Source organism: Triticum dicoccoides, chromosome 3A, assembly GCF_002162155.2.
Source record: "Triticum dicoccoides isolate Atlit2015 ecotype Zavitan chromosome 3A, WEW_v2.0, whole genome shotgun sequence".
In the NCBI taxonomy this organism is placed as follows: Eukaryota; Viridiplantae; Streptophyta; class Magnoliopsida; order Poales; family Poaceae; genus Triticum; species Triticum dicoccoides.
Window position 1 is genome coordinate 4,292,121 of NC_041384.1, and position 12,550 is coordinate 4,304,670.

The window sequence follows — 12,550 nt, forward strand, 5'->3', positions numbered from 1 at the left end:
GCTATATAAATAGTAATGCACTTATCACCTGTCAATGTGAGGAATGATTCAGTTCAACAAGATAAACTTAGATAGGTGATAGATATACTATTTATTTTAAGTTGTAAGACGTGTGCCAAGTTTAGTTCACTTAGTTGTATTCCTCTGGTTAATTTTGCTTCCTTGCTTTCCTCTTGGCCTTACGACCTAACTATTTATACTACCTATAGGGCACAGACATTATAAGAACCTCCAAATGATAGAAACCAAAACACACACCATCTTCACAACATCTTTTGCCTTCTCTCAGAAAAATCACCGACATTCTGCCATTATACCATGGAGGCCTGGAGGAAGACAACCATGTGTTGTGTGATTCTTTTCTGCCTTATGGCTACATGTAGTAAGTATAATTATCCATAGTATCAGCATTTCGCCGAAGTTTCATGTTGTGCAATGACATATCAGCATTGTTGGACACATTCATTCATATTACTTCTCCTAACCTTGTCTATTTATCCATAGGTGAGGTTTCATCTACCGAAAACATGTGCTATCACAACCATTGGAATAAATGACATCCTGATCAAAATGGAATGTGTCGAGATAGTTGTGTGAAAGACGGATGGGATGATGGACAATTTCGGAACAGGTTTAAAAGACTAATGGGTGCCAAGTGCGAATGTTACCCTAAGACTTGTGATCATTAGGGAGGCAACATGCGACTTTCTTCTACCAAGTTACTACTATTTATAAATTTACATCGGTTTTAATGATTGACGTCAAACATGTTGTAACACCAATCATGGTGAATACTATATCACCTTCTATTTATTTCTTTTTTCCAGACCATTGTATTCAAATTATGATGTTACACAATTATACCTAATTACTGTTTGATGTATCCTTAAACTAAACAGATTTTTGAGTGCTTATTAGCAACATTTGATATTTGACTTGCATGCATCATCCTAGTAAGAAATCATATGTTTATTTACTAGGTTTGGTAATCAATGTGAATAAATTAAATGAGCCTTGATGAAAATTTACGATATACCCTAAAAAGTGGGGTAAAGAATCACACATAAGTTCCATCTTTTGTCAGATCAAAGTGGGATGAGACCTCAAATGTATTACTAAGAACACCTCATAGTTGTATCCTTAATCTTAATGTACTGAGCATGCCCATGTTGCTTCAGGCAGCCCCATAAATGATGCTAGACATCACCTCGGGTGTCTTTCAAATTTATACTAGACATGCATCATATTAAAGCTCATTGATTCCCAAAAGATTCAATCTAATATAAGTAAAATCATAGCATGAGCAAGATTCAATCCAACAAAAATAAGCTCAAAATAAGAGGTGATACCTCATAGATGTCTAGGATCTTTAAATATATTGAGATGACACCCTATATAGTGCATGAATAACTTTGAATACCATCCGTTGAATTACCTCCATCCAATGACTGATAGGAGGCAAATCCAAGCATCCGCGTCCAATGGATTAACTAATTTGTTGCACCAGATTGTGCCACCTTGCATCTGTAGACATCTCTATCTTGCCAGTCGTATGAGGTGGTTATGTGGTCTGGCGTGAATGAATCGAAGTTGTAGTAGTATCATGTTGCTATGTCCTTCTCTAGAAATCTGTATCTTGCCAGTTGTAGTAGTATCAATAGTTGGGTTTCCCGGCTCCTGTGCTTGCCTCTAACGCTCACGACCCATTCGGCTAAGAGTGTAAAGGGAGAACCACTACGACTGCGCCGACATTTCAATTGTATCAGCGGCTCAGTGGAGAAAGGCGAAAACTAACTGTCCTTGTAAGCGTAAACTATTCGGCAATGGGAAGACAGTGTCCAACAAAGGTTCGTTGCAGATCATCCACGTAAAACGAGGGGCTTTTCTTCAAATAGGCGGAAGTGAATAGCGGCTTAAAGCCCGACCAGTTGCCGAACACTTCACACATCGGGGGCTATTCGCTAGTACCCACAGTTAAGATCTTAAAGACTAAGTGAAAGCTATGAAACCAACATAGTCCGATTACCTCGTTTCATATGCGTGGACCGCCTTTGGGAACCAAGACATCGGCTAAGGGTTGAAACTGCACATGAAACACCCTTTGTATCCTGTGCTTGCCTCTAAAGCCAATTCGGTCACACAAGAGTAAAAATATAAGGGCAAATAAATATATACGCTCGTACATTGGAACATAAAGCCACATTTATTACCAAACAAAAAGCATGTATTTACATCGTGCTAACTTTGTCATTCCGAAGTATAATGTGTCCTTGGGACACCGCTCCTCAGTGATATGAGCTCCCTCCATCACCCCAATCAAGTACTACTCCACGGTCTGATTCTTCCCTTCAGGGGGCCCGAGGCCATGAGCGTCACATCAATACGCCGATAGTTAGTCGCCATGCAAGCATACGCCCATTGGATGCCCTCCAGTGATTCACCTGAGGGCCGACCTCTCGCAGGTGAGCCTGTGGACCAAAGAAGATGCTATGCAGCGCTGCCGCGGGCCAGAGCTGGACGTAAACATCTTGCAGTGCTGGCTTCACCATCCGAAAAAGCTCCATCAGTAGCTTCATTTGGTTATTGAGCAGCTCTGGGTACGATGGTGCCTGGAACAGATTCTAGAATGCCTTCTCCGTGGCATGGACCTCTTGAGCACCGAAGTAGCGGCCGACGTCTGAAGCGCTCCTCATGAGGTCCCCGAAAGCCCCTGTGGATCGCCATACTTGGGTGAGCTCAATGAACCCCTTGCGGCAAAAAATACACTGATGCAAAAAACGCCTTACCAACAACGATTTGCTTCACTTGCTGCAGCACTTTGCGGTCTGCCCGGGCCTGGGTCTGGACCTTAGCGTATGCCAGGCTCAGGTTCTTGAGCTCCATGGTCACCTTCTTCTCCTCTACCTGAAAGGCGTCGTGATCAACGTACATGCCTTTCAGGGTGTCTTTGACCTTGATGACCCGGGCCTGGTCCTTTCCCCGAGTTACCCTTTCTTCGGCTAACTCCTTCTCGGCCCGAGCGGCTGCAGCCTTTGCTGCTCCGCCTCACGCCGAGCTCTACTTAGCTCAACCTTAAGAGCCTCAAGCTCTGTCACTACGGCTATCAAAATCAAAGGCTCAGGTATTAGCATTATATCATAAAACAATACGCAAAGTAAATTTGATAGCATGGTGCTTTTTTAGCCTATACCTTGAGCCTGCTTATCGTAGTTTTGTCACGGCAATATGTCCTTGTGAAATGACTTAGTGGTGAGGCCCTCGCACCTAGGTGGTAGGTTGAACGGGGTTGGTTGGAATTAAGAGACACAAGTTTTACCCAGGTTCGGCCCCTCGTGATGTTGGAAAAAGCCTACATCCTGCTTAATTGATATTGATGATGGTGATGATCTTGATTACAATGGTGCTATTTTGCTACTTGTCTAATACTTGTCTGTCTACCCCCCTTTGGGGTGCGCTTCCCTTCCTTATATAAGTTGAAGGGGCGCCTTCATGTAGAGTCCTATTAGGATTACAAATAGTCTCCTTTCAATTTCAAGACGGAGTCTAGTTCGGGTCTTCTCCTGGCAAGGTTCGTCGGCCGGGTCGTGATCTTCCTGGCTGGGTTTACCCAGTCTGGGCCTTCTCCATGAGCCGGCCTGCAGCCTCTTCGCGAGCTGGCTTTCTACTTGGTTGCACACTGGGCCTTTAGTCCTTGTCGTCCAGGTCGACCCGTTAAGTCAGGTGACTCATGGGCCGCCAAGTGATGGGCCAGGTTACACCTCCTGGCCAGGTCAAACCATGGGGAATATCCCCAACATTAGCCCTAGTTTAATTTGGATTTATCCATGTTAAACTTATCCTGAAAAATGACACAAGAACAAATTTGATAGGTTATGCACCGGGTCGAGGGTTCTTCTGGACCAACGTATGTTCATCCTACAGTCCTTGTCATTTCCTTCTTTGAAGACACCCGACCGAGTCAATCTTTGTCAGGTCGTGCAAATTTTCCACACATAGAAATTATTGAGTTACTCCATATCATGACATCATCTCAACCACCTTGATACATGTCCATGATCTCATAACTAATCTTTTTTAGCAGATATGTCAAACTTTGTCAATGCAAAAATTCAAGCGCTTCATTCAATGGAATTCCTCTTGGAAAGTCCGAGCCTCTTTGTTACATCACTGGGACGGCTTCAAAATCAACTATATGACGCTGGTTTCTTGCAGAAAAATATTGGGGAAAAAATAATCCATTTGAGTCGGCTTCCAATGCTCTGGTTCGACAAAATTATTGGACTTAAGATATCCTTATGATACTGAGCCAGCTTTGAATACGTCGGCTTGATAAAAAAAATTGGACTTAAGATATCCGTCTGATAATCAGTCAGCTTGAGGATGTAGAGCTTGTCGAGTTGCAATCGTCGAAGTTGTCGAGTTAGAGAGATTGATGATGTCGGTTCATGATTGTTCCTGACACTGGGTCTTTATTGTTGCTAACAGTAGTTCATGTAATTTGTTGTCCTTGGTTTCTTCAGACCAAGTCCTTATAGGAAGGATCCTTCCAGGTTGGGTTTTCCCAGCCCGGGTGAATCTGAATTTTATTTCAACTCCAATATATGTATCAACTGTAACCCCAAGCTCGAGTTAGCACCTTGTGATGACTTAGTGCTTGCTTTTGTAATTATAGCTTCAAATTGTTGAGTCGGTTTTCCGGTCATTTCTATGAATAGCTTGGAGGAGATAAACTTTGCAAATTTCTCAACAAAGTATATGATACCCGGTGACGGTGTCCTGGACTAGGGGGTGCTCACCATGTCATCTCCTGATCTGTTAGATTGGGCCGAGGACCCCCATGGCCGTATACTCATGGGCCAGTTCGGACAGCTGCCACATACAAGGAAGATTCTACAAGACTTGGCGATCAAGACAAGGACTCCTCCCCACCGGCGTATTCGGCTAGGATTCTTGTTATCCTAGGCCTCTGGTGCATTATATAAACCGAGGCCAGGCTAGTCGATAGATCATATACAAACAATCATACCATAGGCTAGCTTCTAGGGTTTAGCCTCCTTGATCTCGTGGTAGATCTACTCTTGTACTACACATATCATCAATATTAATCAAGCAGGAGTAGGGTTTTACCTCCATCGAGAGGGCCCGAACGTGGGTAAAAACATCGTGTCCCTTGTCTCCTATTACCATCCGGCTAGACGCACAGTTCGGGACCCCCTACCCGAGATCCGCCGGTTTTGACACCGACACCCGGTTTGCTCAAAACTGAGAACTTGAAGGTGTACCTCCCTTATATCCATATTACATGTCGCCCCCAAGTCTTAAGAGGGGAATGTAGTGACAGCTTAAGACTTGGTTCAATATAAATGTTGTAACTTTGGAGAAATCTGGGTTGTTCATCTCAGTCACCAGTCATAAACTGAATGTTTTGCATTTTATAAACGAGCAAGAGAGATGAGGGAAGAAGCCACTCAATCGGGGCGATCAGCTCTATATTTATATCACGATTACATGGAGCCTTGGAAGCCAATGAACATACCTCCTCATATCAATCTACAAGCGAGTATAATTAGGAAGATACGGAGGTATGATATAGCTATACAAGGTATGTACTTTAACATCCCCCCGCAGTCAATGCATCGGATGGACGGATGCATAGAATGTATGGAAAGTCCATGAATAGCTGGACGGTAGACTCTTTGTCATAATATTAGGAAACTGATGCGAAGATGGCACATGAAGAACCCGAATCAGACCGAGAGACACCTTTTCACGATGCTGAACAGGGTTGCAAGCCATGTAGATAGCGCTGGCATTTTCATAAAAGACGAGAGTGGCGGTGTGGAGGGGGCGATGAAGCTCATGCAGAAGTTGACAAAGCCAAGAACATTCAGCCACAGCGTGAGCCACGACACGATAGTGGGCTTCGTCACTGGAGCGAGAGACTGTAGCCTTGCATTTGGGGACCAGGACAAAGGTTGTCACCGAGATATACCCAATAACCGGAAGTGGACCAGCGAGTATCAGGGCAGCCAGCCCAATCAGCGGCCGAGTACGCGATGAGACTACAAAAAAAATACACTTCCGTGATGATACGTGTTTGTCACAATAGGTCAGGTTTTCTTTCATGCATGTACATCCATGACGATTTTATGACAGAATCAAGATAGTCATACATTTGCTGTTGTAGAAATGTTCCATGACATTACCAAAATTATCATCATGGAAGTGTCCACTTCCATGATGACAAATCACGTGTCATAGAAGTGCTTTCGTCAAGGGTGATCGACATGTGGCATCCACCGTAATGGGTCGCCGTTAAGCTATCGGGTTCCGTTTTGGATCCGATAAGCCCTTAATAGCCCCGACCAATGGGGATTTTCCATGTGTAAAATTCTCATTCGTCAGATAATGCACATGTCAGCTCATCGTTAGGACAGATGTCATCCCTACAATGGATGGAAGACGCCTATGGTATGTCAACATGTGGCACAGCCCAACAGTGACCCATTTAAGGTAAAAAGGAAGGCCCAGCTAAAGGCCCACCATATTTTTTCAGACACAAGCGGGCTGGCCCATTAACAGCCTGCCATGTTTTCGGTCAAATTGAGGCCCATATCAGATAAGTCCCATTCATAGCCTGTCGTGTTCGGGGTCAAATTATGACCCATATTGTATCAGGCCCGTTAATAGTCCACTGTTATTTTGGGCCCATTCTAAGCCAACTTTGTATTTCAGCCTGTTAAATGCCCATTTACTAGTTTGGCCCGATAATAGTTTCGGCCTATTAGCAGCCCGTGGTGCATCTCAGACGTTGTCGACCCGATTTAAGTTTAGGCCATTTAACAGCCCATGCAGAAACTGAGCTATTTCTTGTCCGAACTAACTTTAGGCCTCTTAACGGCCCATAGTCTTTGTGGATAAATTTCAGCCCAACAGGGCTATTGGCCTGTTAATGGCCCGTGTAACAGTTGGGCCTAATTACAGCCTGTGTTGAATCCGTCCTGCTTACAACCCATCTGATTATTTCCCTTGACTCTATTGGGCCTATGGCCCATGTTGATACCAGCCTGCTTAAAGCCCATAATTTTATTGGGCCAAACAGGGACCGAGATATATTTTGGCCCGTTAATGGCTTGTCCTATTTGGGCAAAACATGGGCCTTAGGCAGTTTCAGACTGTATTGGCCTGCGAGTTTTTCGGTTCAACGCTAGCCCAATCTAGTTTTAGCCTGTTAAAAGCCCATGGCATTCTCTGGCCCAGCTAGCCAGAACTTTACTCGACCTGTTAAAGGCGGAAAACTACAATACGTTTAGACCTGCTAATGGCCCAAGATGATTATAGGCCCATGTTTTAGCCCATATGAGTAACGGGCCGGCCTGAAGACCGACAACATTGAGATCCATTAAACTTTCCAGCATAAATTACAGCATACCAACCCGGAATAAACCTAAACTATGCCATAAACAAATTACGACATATTACATCCACTTGGCATCAAAGTTCGCCACTAGTGATAATAAAGCGCAACGTGACCATGGATTGCATACACTAGGCATCATAGGTAGCCACTAGTGTATATAAATGCACCGACAAAAGAATATAAAAAACTGAGAGCACTTTAGAAAGCATTAGGCCTGGCCAGGACGAGCACCGCAAGCAGCCAAACAAGATGATGAGGCCTCAATTGTGTCAACGATAGATGCTCTATCCCTAGTTGTATACCACCAAAGCCCGCAAGGCAGTCCTCTGAGATCTTCATTGCATCATTGACATCAAGTTGGTGCTAAGCTGAAGCAAGTCTTTCCGCTTTAAGTTGAGACTGAAGCAGTTGAACTGATTGAGGCAGCGACTGCATAGAGGTTGTCTCACAGCGGCTTGTGAGTAGCTTCAACTCACAGTCTTCATCAAGACAGGACCTTGGGGTCATCTCGCTCTCTTCAAGATGGTTTGGCTCACTATCTTCCGTAAAGTTCTGCCTGGCATAAGAGATACGACTCTGAAAGAGAAATAAGAACACAAGTATCAGGTTTCGCAATTATATAAACAAATAAATGGATCTGTTCTGCATAAGGAACATGTTTTTACAACTACAATTTAAAGCTGGTAGTTGTTGCAAACATCCAATCAGATGTAAACACCAAATGCCATTCATAATCGTAACCACATGAAAAGTGGTCAAGATCACGTGTTGGGAAGTCTCGTTTACCCGACTCAGTAATAGCCACAAAGTCCAATGCATGATCCTTTACACAATCGGCGATATGTTTGTGTTTGGCCAAGTCACCAAGACCTCCGCTATTCCAAAACATGCCTCTCATGATGAACCATATTTTTTTATTAGAGGCCTTTGCCCTCTTAGATGGGTGCCCTCTTTTCTTCGCTGAGTTAGATTTGTTCTTTCGTACCGACGCGACCAGCTCACATAGCATCGTGTCACATACAGTATCATCCAAGTCTACCTCTATTGTGTCTTTAACCAGATGGGAGAGAAGCTTGCCTTCATTGTTGGCATCAGATTCCTCATCCTCCTCATCTGACAAAGAGGGTCCACGAACTTCGACAACTTAGGAGAAACCGTAAGCCGGTCGAACTCCACTTGTTTAAGCGTCATAACAGAAAAATCTACTTATTTCTCGCTATGTCCTAATGAAACTCCAAGGCTAGTAATATTTGAAGATACTTTGGAATTATCAAAAGAAAAAAGATTGACGAGAAGAGGTACCTTCAAAGTTGAGGTTGCGGGCCGCCACCCGACGCATGGCCTTCACCAGCGAGTCCTCGTTGGTGGCTGTTGTACCATCAGCACCAATGGCGTGCCGACCGCTGCGCCTCAGCGATGGTGGAGTGAGGCCGGCAACATTGGCAGTTACGGTCCCGAGTTGTGGAATAGACGGGCGCGGCGATGATGAAGAAGACCGTGAGGGTTGCATGTCATCCTCCAGCTTCGCAAGTTCCCTGGATGCAGACACCCCTCCCGGCGTCGAAGGCGTAGAGGACAAAGCTCGCAGCTCCGCCATGGCCGACTCATGGTCAGCCTTAACGGATGGGGAGAAGATCACTCCCCGCCTGGAAGGTGTAGCAGGTGCCGGCGACGGTGGCGCCGAAGCTGCGCGCACAGGTACCTCAGCCTGTGCCAACTCCTCATGCTGAGTCTGCTCCTAGGCACCCTCTTGGAGGTGCGGCGGTGCGGCCAACTGCGTCGGAGTCGGCGGCTCCGAAGTCTGTGGCGCCATCGTCATAAGTAGAGACGGCGCATTGACTACCGGGGCTGCCATAGAGAACATGCCGAAGGTGTCATGGCCGACGATGGAGATCCCTGTAGTGACATAGGAACTACCTTGGAATGCATACGTCGATTAGGGTTAGGAGGTGTGACATCAATGAAGATCTTATCCGGTGTTGAAGACCCCCCGGAGAGAGGCGAGGCCGAGCTCAACTGCATAGGCACCACTCCACCCGAGGTAGTAGGAACCGAAGAGCCGTTGGATGATGAAGTAGGTTTGGGCCTATTACTTGGATCGTTGTGCCTCGCTGTATCCTCCCTGTCATGTCCTTTGTCGCCCCTGGATCATCTCCGTGCTCCCACACACGAGGCACAAAATCAGCATCAACACGGAAATCTAGTTTCTCCAGGTTGTACCGTAGCTCATACCCCTTCCTTTGAACAACCACATCAGAAGAAAGAAAACCCACTGTGCTCCTCTAGAAAGCATCGAGGTTTAGCACCGCTACCTGAATACGAACAATTCCTCTTCGACGCAAACAGAGAAGGTCAACATCCAGAGTCGTGCCAATCACCGAGCCAACCGCCCAAAGACCCAAGAAGTGACGGAGAGCATGAGGCACCCCATGCACATGCACCCAGTTAGGAAGCAGCTCAAATCGATGTGGTATCTCCTCCGACCTCCAGGGCTTGAACTCAATAGTAACATTGTGAGACTTGATGAAAACTGCAAACCCAGTCACCCTCTGAAGAACTTCCTCGTTTGGGAAGGACATGAGAAAAGCATCCTGGCCATGCGGTATAGCCTCCCAAGTCCATTGCTGCTGACACTGAGCTATCTTAGCAACCTCTGCCTCCATAATATTGGGACTGATAGAGCCGCCAGAAATTGATACCAATGCTGTTAGCGAATCCTTTGGTGAGAGATCCGCCCTCAGATATTGTCGGGCATCTGAAAGAAAGCCATATTTTCAGTTCCATATCCGCAAAGCATCGCCACCGGCTTCGGCATTTTGAGAGTAGGACACCGGCGCATGGTCATTGGGTGATTATACTTGTTGCAAATGAAACAGTATTGTTGTGTCTCACAGTCGTCAGAATAGTTTGGAATATTGTAATATTGTCAAATGAAGATCCCAATTACTCCATGTATAGAAGTTTTTGATGTTTGCTACAGAAAAAGAAAGCAGCACAATGAGTAAAATGAACATCAGTCCATGAAAGTGCAGAGCTTAAGCTCTATTCAGCAGATGAAAATAGTAGTACGAGCTCTGGGCCGGCTAAAGTAAACATTCGACCTCTCTTGACGAACTCAGGGGTGGGCTCGACGGTCTCGACGGGGTGGGCAGGAGCGCGAGCCTCCGGCGCGCGGTGGCGTCGCGCACCTCCTCGAGGATCTCGGGCACATTGACTAGCTGGCCCGTGGTGGAGGCGAGAGCGGCGCTGCCAAAGGTGATGGCTTTGGCGTCGACGACGGCCACAACCAGGCCGCTCAAGTTGGGGCATCTAGACATGATCTGGCTCACTGCCTGCGCAAACGACTCCTTGGCCACCGTCTCCTGCCGCGCCGTCATAGCCTCGCCCAACGCCACGGGGGTCGGGGCGGCGGTGCCGAGGGGAGGCGGGAAGGCCGCGTAGCCGGCCGCCAAGCCGAGGGCTGGCCACGTTCCTTCCATCAACGCTACGAGGGAGGGGGTGGGCGTGAGCAAGAGACACGGTGGGAGGAAGAAGAAGAAGAAGAAATTTTTGGATTGAAAGAGGGGAGATTCGGGAGGCAGGCAAGGGAGGCAGGGGAGCTGCGCGAGGAAAAAGGGAGTAGCGGAGGAGGCAGCTGCGGCGGCGGCGACGGACGCGCAGGAGAGCAGGGGAGCAGCGCGGTGCAGGGGAGCTCCGGCATCCATGCGCCTGTGTCAGAGCGGCGGAGCATCGACTGAAGAAGACAAGGAGTGCGGGTTGTGTCGGGAGTTTGGGGACGAGTTTTCTGTAAAATCGCCTTGGAGACAACTTTTCCTGGACGGAGGGAGTAGTAGACTTATTATCTTCCTTGTAGAATAATTGCTTTTGTAAGCTAAAGAAGTTAGACTGAAATGTAGTAAGCTTATTTGTTGCTCCCAAATGCTTTGACGATTATAGCTGAAATGTAGTCTACACAAATACTTTAACCATCCAGCCCAAATGCGTTGCAAGACCTATGTATGTCTACAAACTGATTATAATTTTTTTGTAGGTTTTGGTCACCCTTCAGTTCAGCTTCTTGCGCATATCCAATGCAAATAGCATATCCAGTAACCTGACCCTTACAAAAAAGTTTAGTTTGTTCATAACTCATTTATTTAATCAGCAAATATTATGGTAATAAATTGCTTTGGTACATGAACGAACAAAGGAGATTAAACACTAGGTTGTGTGGATGTGGACCAACAAAGATGAATTCATTCCTGTAGTTGATGTGAAGTTCATCAAGTGGTAGCCTAATGTGATTTATTCTCCATATACATGGCAGCTGACTCTTCTATTTCATAACATAGATATTCTGCTGTACACTGCAGTACATTGCTTCTGTCAAATTGAAAAACAAACAGGTTTTAATAAGAAATAATTCCAGTGACACTAGTAGAAAACAGGGCTTTGGTCCAGGCCGGGTCAGCCCATTAGTCCCGGTTCAGTCCAGAATCAGGACCAATGTGGGCATTGGTCCCGGTTCGTGAGCCCAGGGGGCCGGCCGGGCCACGTGGGCCATTGGTCCCGGTTCATCTGGACCTTTTGGTCCCGGTTGGTGGGATGAACCGGGACCAATGGGCCTCGCTCCTGGCCGACCACCATTGGTCCCGGTTGGTGGCTTGAACTGGGACCAAAGGCTCCCCTTTAGTCCCGGATCATGTCACCAACCAGGACCAATGAGGTGCCTATATATACCGCACGCTCGCGAGCAGAGCACCCCAGTGCTCTGTTTTTCTCTGGACGAGGGGGAGAGGGCTTGGTGTCGCTGTAGCTCACCTCCTATGCACACAAGGTGTTCGATGGAATGCCCGAGCCACACTACTTAAGCTTTCTCCTCTCCAAGCTCGACCTCCAAGCTCCATTTTCCATAATATTTGTCTAGGTTTAGCGGTCCGTCACGCCCCGTCCCCTTCTTCACCGCCGTCGATCACCCGCACCGAGCTCATCGCCGGCACCACCGTGGTGAGCCTCTTGTTTTATCTTCTTTCTGAAAGGAAAAATATTCTTACTTGTATGTTTACATAGATACTTGTATTATTTTCTTACTTTTATTATTGCATCTTATATAGTACGATGGTTTTGGTATCCGCCCCCGTCGACTCTCGT

At 46.4% G+C, this 12,550-nt stretch overlaps 1 long non-coding RNA gene across 1 annotated transcript; it reads left to right on the forward strand.

Annotated features, from left to right (window-relative positions):
- The first annotated feature begins 245 nt into the window (after positions 1-245).
- Positions 246-817, forward strand: LOC119270880. The gene is made up of 2 exons (XR_005134342.1): positions 246-382; positions 505-817. It is a non-coding gene; the product is annotated as an uncharacterized LOC119270880 (long non-coding RNA).
- The last annotated feature ends 11,733 nt before the right edge of the window (positions 818-12,550 follow it).